A 12,342-nucleotide genomic window follows, 5' to 3' on the forward strand; every position below is an offset into this window, starting at 1 on the left:
AGTTCAATTCAATTCACCTTTATTTGTAGCACTTTTACAATGTAGATTGTGTCAAAGCAGCTTCACATAGAAGATCATAGTAAATTGAAACAGTGTAGTTCAGTTTTTAGAGTTTAAGTTCAGTTCAGTTTAGCTCAGTTCAGTGTGGTTTAATAGTCACTACTGAGAGTCCAAACACTGAAGAGCAAATCCATCGATGCGCAGCTCCCGAACCATGCAAGCCAGTGGTGACAGCGGCGAGGAAAAAAATTCACCAATTGGCGAAAGTGAAGAATTAAAAAACTTCGAAAGAAACCAGGCCCAGTTGGGCATGGCCATTTCTCCTCTGGCCAAACGTGTTGTGCAGAGCTGCAGTCTTGAGAAAAGGCTGGAGAAAATTGGACCTCAGCGAAGACTCGTCTGTCCCTGGAGCATCATATGACTCATGCTCTCCACTCCTCCATGATCACCACTGCAGCTGGATATGGCCTGGTCCAGGATATGGAAACCTTGGGATCATCTCGTCGCTGGTCTTGGATTGAATCAGTGGCGCTGCATAGTCTGAGAGCCTCAGGATGAGTATGCCCAGGTGGAAATAGAGAATAAAGAAAATAATTAGCGTAGCTGCTGTTCATAATGTATATAAACGAGATGCAGAAACCTGCGTGGAGCCACATTCATGTATCATACCGCTAAGTGATGCACTGAGTGTATGCTTTACTAAAAAGATTTTTAGATTAAAAAGGTTTTTTGAATTGCACGAATGTGTCTGAGCCTCTGACATTATCAGGAAGGCTATTCCAGATTTTAGGAGCCATAAACGAGAAGGCTCGACCTCCTTTACTTGACTTTGCTATTCTAGGTACTACCAGAAGCCCTGAGTTTGAGATCTTAAAGACAGAGTTGTATGGTAGCTATACAGAAGGTTGATTAGATAAACAGGAGCTAGATTATTTAAGGCTTTATTGGTAAGAAGCAATATTTTAATTAATATAATTAATAAATATTTTATTAATAAGAAACTTAACAGGCAGCCAGTGTAAGAAGGATAGAATTGGGATGATGTGGTCACATTTTCCAGACCTGGTAAGAACTCTGGAAGCTGCATTTTGTACTAGCTGAAGTTTGTTAATAAGGGATGCTGGGCAGCCAGCAAACAGTGCATTACAGTAGTCCAGCCTAGAAGTCATAAAAACATGTACTAGCTTTTTCTGCATCTGAGATTGGATTGCATACCTCGTAACTTAGCGATATTTCTCAGATAAAAGAATGCAGTTTTTGTGGCCTTGGATACATGATTTTCAAAAGTTAAATTGCTGTCTAATATGACACCCAGATCTTTTATTGTAGAGCTAACGCTAACTTTGTATTCCTCCAATTGTAGGTCGAGTTGTGAGATCTGCTGTTTACAGGATTTAGGCCCAATAAGTAATTATTCTCTTTTGTCTGAGTTTAAGAGAAGAAAATTGATGGTCATCCAGTGTTTAACATCTTTAATACTCTCAGTTAGTTTCATTTGGCTAAACTAAAGGGTTAATTTATACATTTATTGACAAACATGAGTAACACTGTAGATTTGGTTAATTCATGCTATTAACTACTGTTAATCAGATATTAACTGGTCATTAGTAGTTATAAAGTATGATCCAAATCCTACCCGAAACCTAAAATCAACTTTTACCTTTCTAACTATTGATAAACAGCTAATACTTAAAACAAAATGACATTTTAGAAATAATCAACAAAATAACATTTAGTTTACATATTAGTACATCATTATTCACACTCTGTATATTATTACCTGCTTTGAATGTTATGACTCGACTGAATGCGCATTGTCAGTGATTATCAGCTGAAAGATATGGACTAGTAGGGGCCTTCTGCACCTACTGGTTGGCTCAGAAGGCTGTTATCATCTATCCACATGGTTGATCAGCTATACTAATAGTGAAGATTCCAGATCCAGATCTGTTTTTACATTAGTGTGACGGTTGGGTTTAGGGTTTAAGGTTGGGGAAGGGGAAGGCATTAATAAAATACAATTAATGGGAAATTTATTACATACTACAAATAATTTCCGTTAACTTACGGCTGCAGCCATATGTGATCTAAAGCTAATTAACCATGTGGATGTATGATAGCAACCTTCTGAGCGTACCACTAGGCGCAGAAGACCCCTACTTGCCAATATCTATCAGCTGATAACCACTGATAATGCCCATTTAATCGAGTGATAACATTCGAATCGGCTGTTATCATTCACAATTTGTTTGTTATGCAATTGTGTGGTGCTGAAATTTATAAAACTCTAAACCAGTTTCTCAGCAGATAATCATAAACTAATGTCAAGACATACTTATCAGTACCTTTTTATAGCAGCATACTTCAACCAAGGTCAGACAGAAATGAAGTTCTGGCAGTAGAGATTTGAGTATCTCATCTATTTTTAATGTGGATGGCAAGCTTGGAGATTTTTGTAAACATCAGCTTCTGTCAGACTGCTTCAGTTTAGCTATTGTTTTTACTCAGTTTATCTGGGCATTGCTGTGCTATGATATGCCATATGTGATGTGATTATTTTGACCCTTATAAAGCATTCGGATTTGTTTTGAAGCACAAGAGATGCATATGTTTTTCTTATGTTATAGATGGATATAGTTTTTTAATAGTTTCAGAATACACACATTTATTTTTCTGTCTCTCAAATTATGTAATTACTAAATTCAAATTGCGGTCAATACCTGGAATCGTCATAATTATTAATAATTGATTGGATCCAAATAAATATTATATTACATACTTAAAAACATGTTTGATTTAGGTACTGTACAGCTATAAATGCTGTAATGTCATACTAAAAATGTGGTATCTTTTAAGACTTGTCATTTGCAGAATTGTTGATGAACTGAGCCTTTGAGAGGGTTTTGTAGATGGGCTGTACTGATATTTCATCATTTTGAGCAAAAACCAGTGGCGTTATTATCATGGTGCTTTTTCATCATCTGTATCCATGTCTGTGATATTGTTCACTGTCTCACAATGACCTTTGTGATTGTAACGGAGATTGTGCCTCTGTTGTGTTTTGTAGTTCAGATAATGTCACTAGGTGTACTACAACATGTTTTCTGAATGTCACGACAAAACTTTCTTAAAATAACCTTTTCACTTTTTAAAAATATTCACTTTTTTGCTCCTTTTTTCCAGCATTTGTTTCCCAGGCTGCTGACAAATACTTTATAAGTCCAGGATAGATCACTTCATTGCAAGTATTATACTTAAGCTGCATCTCAGAGATTTTACAAAACCCTTTTTAACATCTCAAGCTATTTTTGTGATCATTTATAAAAAAAAAAAACAGCTATTAATTACAGTAAATGTATGTCTTTTTTTTATCTTTTTGTTATACAACTTGCACTTTATTTGATTTGGCCTTTTTGTGAAGAGTCATTTATTATTTTAATTAATTTGGAAAAAGTTATACATTTATTTTTTTCAGGTTTTCTTGATAAGGTTCAAAAGTACAGCATATCCCTTTTACTGTATGTATTGTATTTTATAACTTTTTTTGTTTGTTTGTTTGTATTTTTTTTTCTAAATGTTCAATACCTTGTGTTGTTTGCTCAGCTTAATGATTTTAAGACTGTGTTTCATATATGGATGGACACAGTTTCAATTTCAATCTACTAGAAATCTCTATGTTAAGCTGCATTGATACAATCTACAATGCAAAGGCGCTATAGAAATAAAGACGAATTGAATTGAATGGAATATATGCAGAAAGACAAAATGCAGAAATCAAATATCTAAAATCCTTTGGCTTAAATAATAAAAAAAATAATAATAATTAAATTTTAACCGTGGTTGGGTTCATATTTCACATACATTTGTGATTAAGCATGACTGCATTTAATTGAATTTAATATTTGCCAAATAAAATTTGCATCAAATTTGGTCAATTTTAATTCATTTAGCCAAATAATAATTCATTTATTTAGTTTGAATATGTTTTTAATTATTGCTTTGTATTTTATGGGGCTGTTGAATGCTTGTTCCTGATTGGCTGTTTAACACTGTAAGGTGTGCAACTATTTTCAAATAAGAGCACAGCTAAAGTATTTCCAGGCTGGTCTTGACCGCATTACTATTCCATATGCTGACTATGCTAAACAACAGTAAAAAAAAACAACAACAAAAAAAAAAACTAAAGGCTTTGGATGAGATGTGTAGCAAAGCATGTACTAGCTACAAAATGGCTGTTTGAGAACAAAACCTGATGAATGTCCTAAATACATCTAAACATCTGAAGTCATCTTTAATAGATAGAAAGACTGAGATTTCTGAGGACTCCGTCGAAAAATTCTTTATAGTCTTGAGTTTATTTCTGGAATATCTGGATAAACAAACAAGCCACTCAACCTCTGTGGATTCTTCAGAGACTTAATTTAGCTATTTATTTCTTTATTTATTTTTCTTTATTTATTGTTTGGTGTCACCAACTAAACTATTATTTCATTGTTGTTTTGCTCATTTATTCATTGTATGGGATTTGTCTGGGACAGTCCTGAGTGTTGTTCTTGAAAAATTCAACAACATCTAATAAAAAATAAAATACTCTAAAATAGATATAATTAGCACTGCTAGGTCAGTTTTAATATATATATATATATATATATATATATATATATATATATATATATATATATATATATATATATATATATATATATATATATTTTTTTTTTTTTTCTTGTTTGGCTTATTTATCGTGCATAATTTTCCAAATTAGGCCTAGGTGACAGAAGCTTCATTTGATCATATGCAGAATAAGTATAGTTTATATATGTAGCAATATTCTTCTGTAACCAGCACTAGAAAAATACCAAGTTGTACGTTCTTTTACTTCACACAAGCGGCAAGAGTCTGGCATTCATCAGAATGACAGTGAAGCAGTGTGCAAACGTTAATTCTATGTAATTTTCACTTAGAGTCGCTTAATCGTGCTCAATGTATTGACTAACTGAAGTCAATAACTAATGTGTGGATCTGCTGCTGAATGAAGAACAGCTGCTTTACACCTTCACACAACCCAAGAAAACACATTAGAACAAGTTCAAAGGTTTTGCCAACTTGAAGAATCGCAGAAGATCTTTTGATAGCACAAAGGGTGCAAGACTGTAATAGCTGAGGTCTGGGTTTGGTGGCGCAGTCAGTTTATCAGCCGTTCGCTGCTGTCAAACACACATTTCTCCCAGGGGTTCTGCTACACACCACTGAACGCGCTGAAAAGATCCAGGCTGCATGAACTCGCTGTCTGGCACATACAAATGGCCCACTTTAGCAGCATTCTTGTAGCTTCTCCTGTGAGGAAACGGCCATAAGTCAGATAAATGACTGCTGATGACCCTCTGGGCACTTCTAAAGCCACATTATGGGCCTGACCAAATCTGAGCTGCAAATCAGACTTTTATTCTGATAACATCTACAAGGACAAGGGAAATATTTACTATATTCACTATGGAAACTATTTTTGTTATGTGTGAACAAGAGTATTTTCTTTTTCTTTGTTTTATATGGTCTACTATGGATTATACTTAAGATACTTGTTATCTGAATATTATTAAAATATTGTCTACTCTTAATAAGGGATGATCTTATTCTACATCCCTAATCCTACCCAAAACCTAAACCCATGTATTACCTTATGAACTATCAATAAGCAGCAAATTAGTACTTTATTAAGCTAAAAGTCTTAAAGGTTTTTAATAGTGAAAATTGTACCTTTTAAAATAATGAGACAACATTTTTATCATTTTTGTTGAACATTATGGATTATTCAATCCAAATTTATGTTAGTTGAAAAATCATGGATTTAGCATTAGTTTTTTTTTTTTTAATGCTTTAAATGTTCTAAATCTATTCTAATCTAAATCTATAAAATCAGTTTTTTTTCTTTTTCTTTTTTTTTTGCATGTCGCTACCACTACTATTTAGTATTAAACAATATTTAAATTAGGCAACACAGGCTCATTATGGATACGTAACCCTATTTCATTTATACATTTCTGCACAGCGTGAAATGCATCCTAGAAGGTACTTTTTTTTTTTTTTTTTTTTTTTTTTTTTGCAGGTTTTGTTTTCGTGAATCAATCAGAAGCTGCTGTGTATACATTTTCAGATCTCAAATTTGTTTCGCGAGTGCTATTTGTGCCTGCTGTTCTCACGTAAATCCACCAGAGGCCGCTGTCGACTGACTGACTGACTGACTGCCCAACCAGATCTCACCACCCCCTTCCCTAAACCTAATGAATATATTTTTTAAAAGCATTGATTGACCAGCCCCCACCTCCTTCCCTAAACCCAACCAACAATGTTTTCGAAAGCAATCCAGAAAAACAAAAGCCCTTGTGGCCACCTGATTTTTACCACGTTTTCAGTTTTCAGATCTTAATTCATTCTCACCCTGTTATTTACTTGTACTTATCATACTTGGCAAGCTACTGGGCAAACTGGTAACAGTGGAAAAGCTGTCTCTACGGCGGTAAGTGGTCAGCTAGTAGCGTTGAAATGTACAGAAGTTGTCAGCGCAGTCATACCACCGTGTAGGGTTTATTTCAAAGATGAAATCCAGCCATACATAGCTCTGGCTCCATAATTTGAGCTCACCAGAAATGTATATGTGGTACATTTTCACAATGACCATGTGTTGAAATTAGTTTTACCCCATCCACACTGATTAAATCAACATTTTTTAGCGTATTTATATTGCAAATGTATTTCAGTTACAGTTATACAGTATTTCTGCTAAAATATTTTCAAGAAACTACTGAATTACTGCTTTTGAATAGTTAGTAATGTCAATATTGGAGCTTGGGATATGGATTGAGGGATGGGAAGACATTAATATAGGAGGTATAAGTATCAATAAAACAAAACAATTTATATGCAAACTAATTACTATTATTTACATTACTATTGTTATTATTATTATTAATATTATTTGCTATTTATTTCGTTTTTTATTTTCATGTTTAGAGCTGGCAAGCTATTTATTATATAAACACCGTCCTAAACATATTACTGTATATACTGTAAATAAGTGAACATTTAAACCATTCTTTAAGTATAGTTGAAAATAGAGCATGGTCTTTGTGGATTTTTCTTTAAGTGCAAGTGAAAGGGGAAAATAAAATGAAATGAAAAGGAAAATAAAAGAGACAGGTCAATGCAGAATAAGCATAGAAGTGAGCCATCTAGCAGAGACACACTGCAAATAAACATTAGTAAGCAAAGACAAGGCCATGTGGAGAAATGGTCTGCACTTGTTGTGGCAGTTGCTTGGATTTAAAATGTAATCAATATGTAAATAGTTTTCCCTGCACAAAAGGAAAAAATGTAGAATTGTGGCCATTTCAGAAACAAAATAGGTGACTATTTCTTTTGTGCACAACACAGAAACTTGAAAGAACCCCATCTGGGCCTGTCTAAATTCATCTGAATGTGCAGGATGGAGAAAAATAGTAGACAAACAGTCTAATGCCTGTGTCTCTGTTTTACAGCTGATTGTTCATGACTGATTGCTCAAATTGGTTCTTTTAAATATTATTGACTGGAATATATGGGAATTGCAATAATGCAGCTATAATGCAGCAATAATGCACTTTGAACAGTAGATATTAATTTTAAATGTTTATTCATACAAATATTAAAATATAAACCTGTAACCCACGGTTTAAGCACCATTCAAAATATAATTAGGAATGTCTTTTAAGTACAAAGTTTAAGTTGGCTCCATTTGGTAAATTGTACTTGGAAATCGTATTGAAACCCTCACAAAATATTCTTCATGTTAATTAAGAATACTTTTTGGATTGAATTTCAGCCATTATTACATTAAAATGAATTTGTCAGTTGTCAAGCTACACTACTATTTGTTGGAAAATGTATCTAGCTACAGGAAAAGCTATACATTGCTTTATGCATAGCTGAGCTATTGCAACTGAAAAATATAGTTGTGCTCTTATACTGTATGTATGTGTAGCTAGCTATACTCCCCAACACTGCCCCCCAAAGCCCAGTGTAAAAACCCTTGCTTTTGAACAACTCTCCAAGGTTCTTGTAAAAACCTTAAAGTGAACATAATAAAAACTGTATTTTGCCTTGTGTGGAAGAACACTTGAATAGGCAGAAGAACCTTGCTCCACAACAAAGTACATTTCGTGCAATGGAAAGGTTGTATAGATTTATGGATTTCTTGGGGGGGAAAACACTAATTTTCTCAGAACATACATACTGTAGCATAATCACTTATTTTTTTCCACCTGAAACAGTTTGTTCAAGGATCTGCCCTTTATAAACCTCTCCTTTTAGAGACCACATAGTCTGTTGTGATTGGTTTACCAAAGCCTTTCTACACATTGAAAGTGGTAGATCAATCAGAACAGACTGGGTCATCTGACCAATCACAATACAAATATCAAAGATCATAGACAATCTTTTATACTACTGGCTGTCTTGTTGCCACGTTAGCAGTTATTTATCAGTTATTTCTTTGTTTCATATTTATTTTTTTCTGTTAGACCACCTGTCACCATCTTTTAATGTAGTTCTATATGGCCCGTAGCCAGGGGGGGGCCCAGAGTGGTTCGGAAGACCCACTTCTCACTGACAAATGTCCAGAATTTGTCTGTTGACTGTCACTTCAGTGTGACTCCAGCCTCCGGCACCTAGACTGCAGCTCCACACAGGAAATTTGGCTAGAGGAGGAATGGTCATGGCCGATCGAGCCTTGGTTCTTTCAAGGTTTTTTCCTTCACTTTCGTCAATTGGTGAAGTTTGTTCTTTGCTACTTTTGCCACTTGGATTTTCTCTTTAGTGTTTGTACTTCCAGCAGTGTTAAAATGAACTAAACTGGACTGAGGCAGTTTTCTTTTACAAGCATTTCTATGTTAAACTGCTTTGACACAATGTACATTGTAAAAGCGCTATAGAAATAAACATGAAGTACAACATCCAGCTGTGCAAGAAAACATACAATCTGACATAGGAGAAGTCATCTTTTACTACTGTATTGTTGAGAAAACATTTTAAAGGTAACTTTTATTTTAAATATTAGACTTTATTCTTAAAGCAAAAAAAAAAAAACCAATAAAAGGTGTGAAGCACCAAAAGCGGACCATAATAAAATTGATTTGAATACCGTTTTGACTAAAATAGTAAATAATGTGGTTATGATAAACATCCGACATGAAACTTCAGAATGGTGCATAATGTCACTAAAATTCAGTATTTCAATTTCAGAATAAAATAGAAAATTAGGCGAATATTAGAAAAACAGTCTACTTTTGTGATAAAAGAACTACCCTTTCACCATGCAGGCTACAGACATGTGGCATTTGAACAATAAAAAATAACATCCATTTACTGTATCAAGCTAAAGGACTAATTCTTTGGAAACGTATAAAAAGTGTATTTGCTTTTACAACATGGAAACTTTTGCAGTGTTTGAGGGTCAAAGCAGTCATTGTTCACAGAGAGACAAAGCATTGTGCAGTCCTTTGTTACAAACCTACGTAGGTTACTAAAGGTAAGACTGAAATTACAAATGTCTTTCAGGTTGTTCAGAATCATTTCTTTCCTATGGAGAAGTACAGTAGCTACATTTATTGTGCACTTTCATCTTTGAAGCTGTGCAGACACATTCAAGTACATTCAAGTAGTTACATTACACTCTGCATGGAATATAATGAAAGAAATGTATAACAAAATAACTAAAATATAACAACAACAATATAAAAGTATTAATAATAATAATAATAATAATAATAATAATAGTTTTAATTATAATAATATAACTAAAAAGGCAGAAAAACTTTAATCGTTATAGCTAGTTTAGTTCAAATTAGGTATGTCCCGATCAGGTTTTTTTTGCCCTCAAGTCTGAGTCGTTTGATTTTGAGTATCTGCCAATACTGAAACCCGATTCGATACTTCTATAATACATAAAAAAATTAAAAATAAAGAAGAGCAAATAAACTGATCCAGGATGTTCCTTATTTTTTTTTATTAAATGTACATTATTTTAACATTTAACAAGTTTTGTAAGGTAGCTTGAAAAATTAGGTAACTAATAACACCAATTCATCACTTATGGACTTTAGTAACAGTAAATATATATATAAAAAATGTAATATAAAAACAAATACACCTTAACTTAACATACCCAGCAGCAGGCACGTGCACACATAGGGCTCAACCTGTGCAGTGCACATGCCCTTTTTAGTCTGGGATAGAAAGTGCCCTTCCAAAATAATAGTTCTTTTGCTTTACATCCATTGCAGTTTGGCTTCAGAGCGAACTACTCAAGTGAGATGGCAAATTGCTACTTTACTGAAAAAGTAAAGTCTTTATTAGATAAGGGGGGTATCGTTGGGGCTGTGTTTCTTGATTTTAGGAAGGCTTTTGATACTGTAAATCATAGAATTCTCATGTCCAAATTAGTTGGTTTTAACTTCTCACCACAAACTTTAAAATGGATAGAATCTTACTTGTCTGGTCGCACACAGTGTGTTAATATACAAAATTACAAATCTGCCCCTCTGGGTATATCCACAGGTGTTCCACAAGGATCTATTTTGGGCCCTTTACTTTTTACTTTATATATCAATGATCTCCCATCTATGTGTCCTAACAATAACATACAAATGTATGCTGATGACACTGTTATATTTATTCATGGTAGTAGTGTGTTACAAGTTGCAGACAGACTCACAGAATCACTGGTACATCTTTCAGCCTGGTTAGATCAATGCTGTTTACAGTTGAACATCTCTAAAACCGTGTGTATGTTTTTTTCTAAGAATGGTAGGCTAAGTGTAGTACCAGATGTATTTGTATCAGGGGAAAGATTACAAGTTGTATCTGAGTACAAGTACCTTGGAGTTTTAATAGATTCAAAACTATCATTTCAGTCTCAGGTTAAAAAGGTTTGTAACCGGGTCAGATTCAGTTTAGCAAATTTTAGATTTATTCGTGATCAGATGTCATGTGAGGCTGCTCTAATCTATTATCACTCCATGATCATTTCTCACATCACTTATTGTTTAACCACTTGGTCCCAAGCCAGCATCACTACTCTGAAGCCACTTAAATCTTTATACAAACAATCCATAAAAACCCTTGATAAGAAATCAGTTCAATATCACCATTGTTTAATATTAAAGAAATACAACCTGCTTAGTTGGGAAAATTTAATTACATATGTACATATCTGTTTAATGTTTAAGACTTTACATAACCCGACTTCACCATTAAATCAGTTTATAAATATTAGAACGACTGCTCACCGAACTACTAGAGGAGGTGACAGAGGAGACTGCATTATTCCTCTCAAAAAAAGCAAATTCAGTCAATCTGTATTTTCAGTGAGAGCTGCTAGGGAATGGAACTCCATCCCACCCACAATTAGAAGATCATGCACTTTTCGTTCTTTTCAGTCTCATGTTAGAAATTGGTTATTGACAAATCAGCATTGTCAGCATTAGTACTGTATTCTTGACACATTTGTACTGTTGTCTTTGGCTTTTTGTCCTCTGCTCCCATCAGTCTGTTCTTTTTTTTCTTTTTTTCTTTTCTTTACTTTTTTAACTGTATTTCTTATGAAAGTGTATTTAATGTTTAATGTTGTGCTTCTATTTTAGGTGTGACTTTTTAACATTCTGTAAAGGTGCTACGGATGAAAAATAGCCATTTTTGGCTAATTCTGGCACATTTTACAGTAATGTTTATTAATGTGCATTGACCCTGTAAACAAATAAACTAAACTAAACTAAAATCTAAAGTGCTCCCTCAACAACACTAGGCCCAATTTCTAATCACATGATCGTATATGGACATCCTAAATTTAAATGCAGGCAATTTTTAGTTTTGCATTTCTTACAACCCTGTTTTTTTCCATGGGAATGGAACCTCACCCTTGCCATTGACTGTTTCAGCCTAAGAGACAGCAAATTTTAATAAAAATAACTCTAATCTGGATTAAACCTTCGCTTCAGTCACCTACTGGGAAATTTCACTCTAAACAAGTACTTGAGTATTGTGGAGCACTTGAGTATTTGCCAAGTCCTGATTGTTTCACACATCTAATTGCTTTATACGCTCAGAAAAGTGTATCTGCCAATGCTACACCTGCTTTGGGGACTTTTGTTCTCCACCCTTGTCCTGGCAGCACTAATGCACTGCACCACTGCTGTGCCATCAGAACCCAATGAAGACATTATGGTGTAATGAGGAGGATACAAATAGCCGGACGAGGTCACAGTGTCATAAAAAATCCCTCTCCAGGGTTATTCTTGCGAAAGACGAAGG

This window comes from Danio rerio, chromosome 20 (genome assembly GCF_049306965.1).
Source record: "Danio rerio strain Tuebingen ecotype United States chromosome 20, GRCz12tu, whole genome shotgun sequence".
Lineage (NCBI taxonomy): Eukaryota > Metazoa > Chordata > Actinopteri > Cypriniformes > Danionidae > Danio > Danio rerio.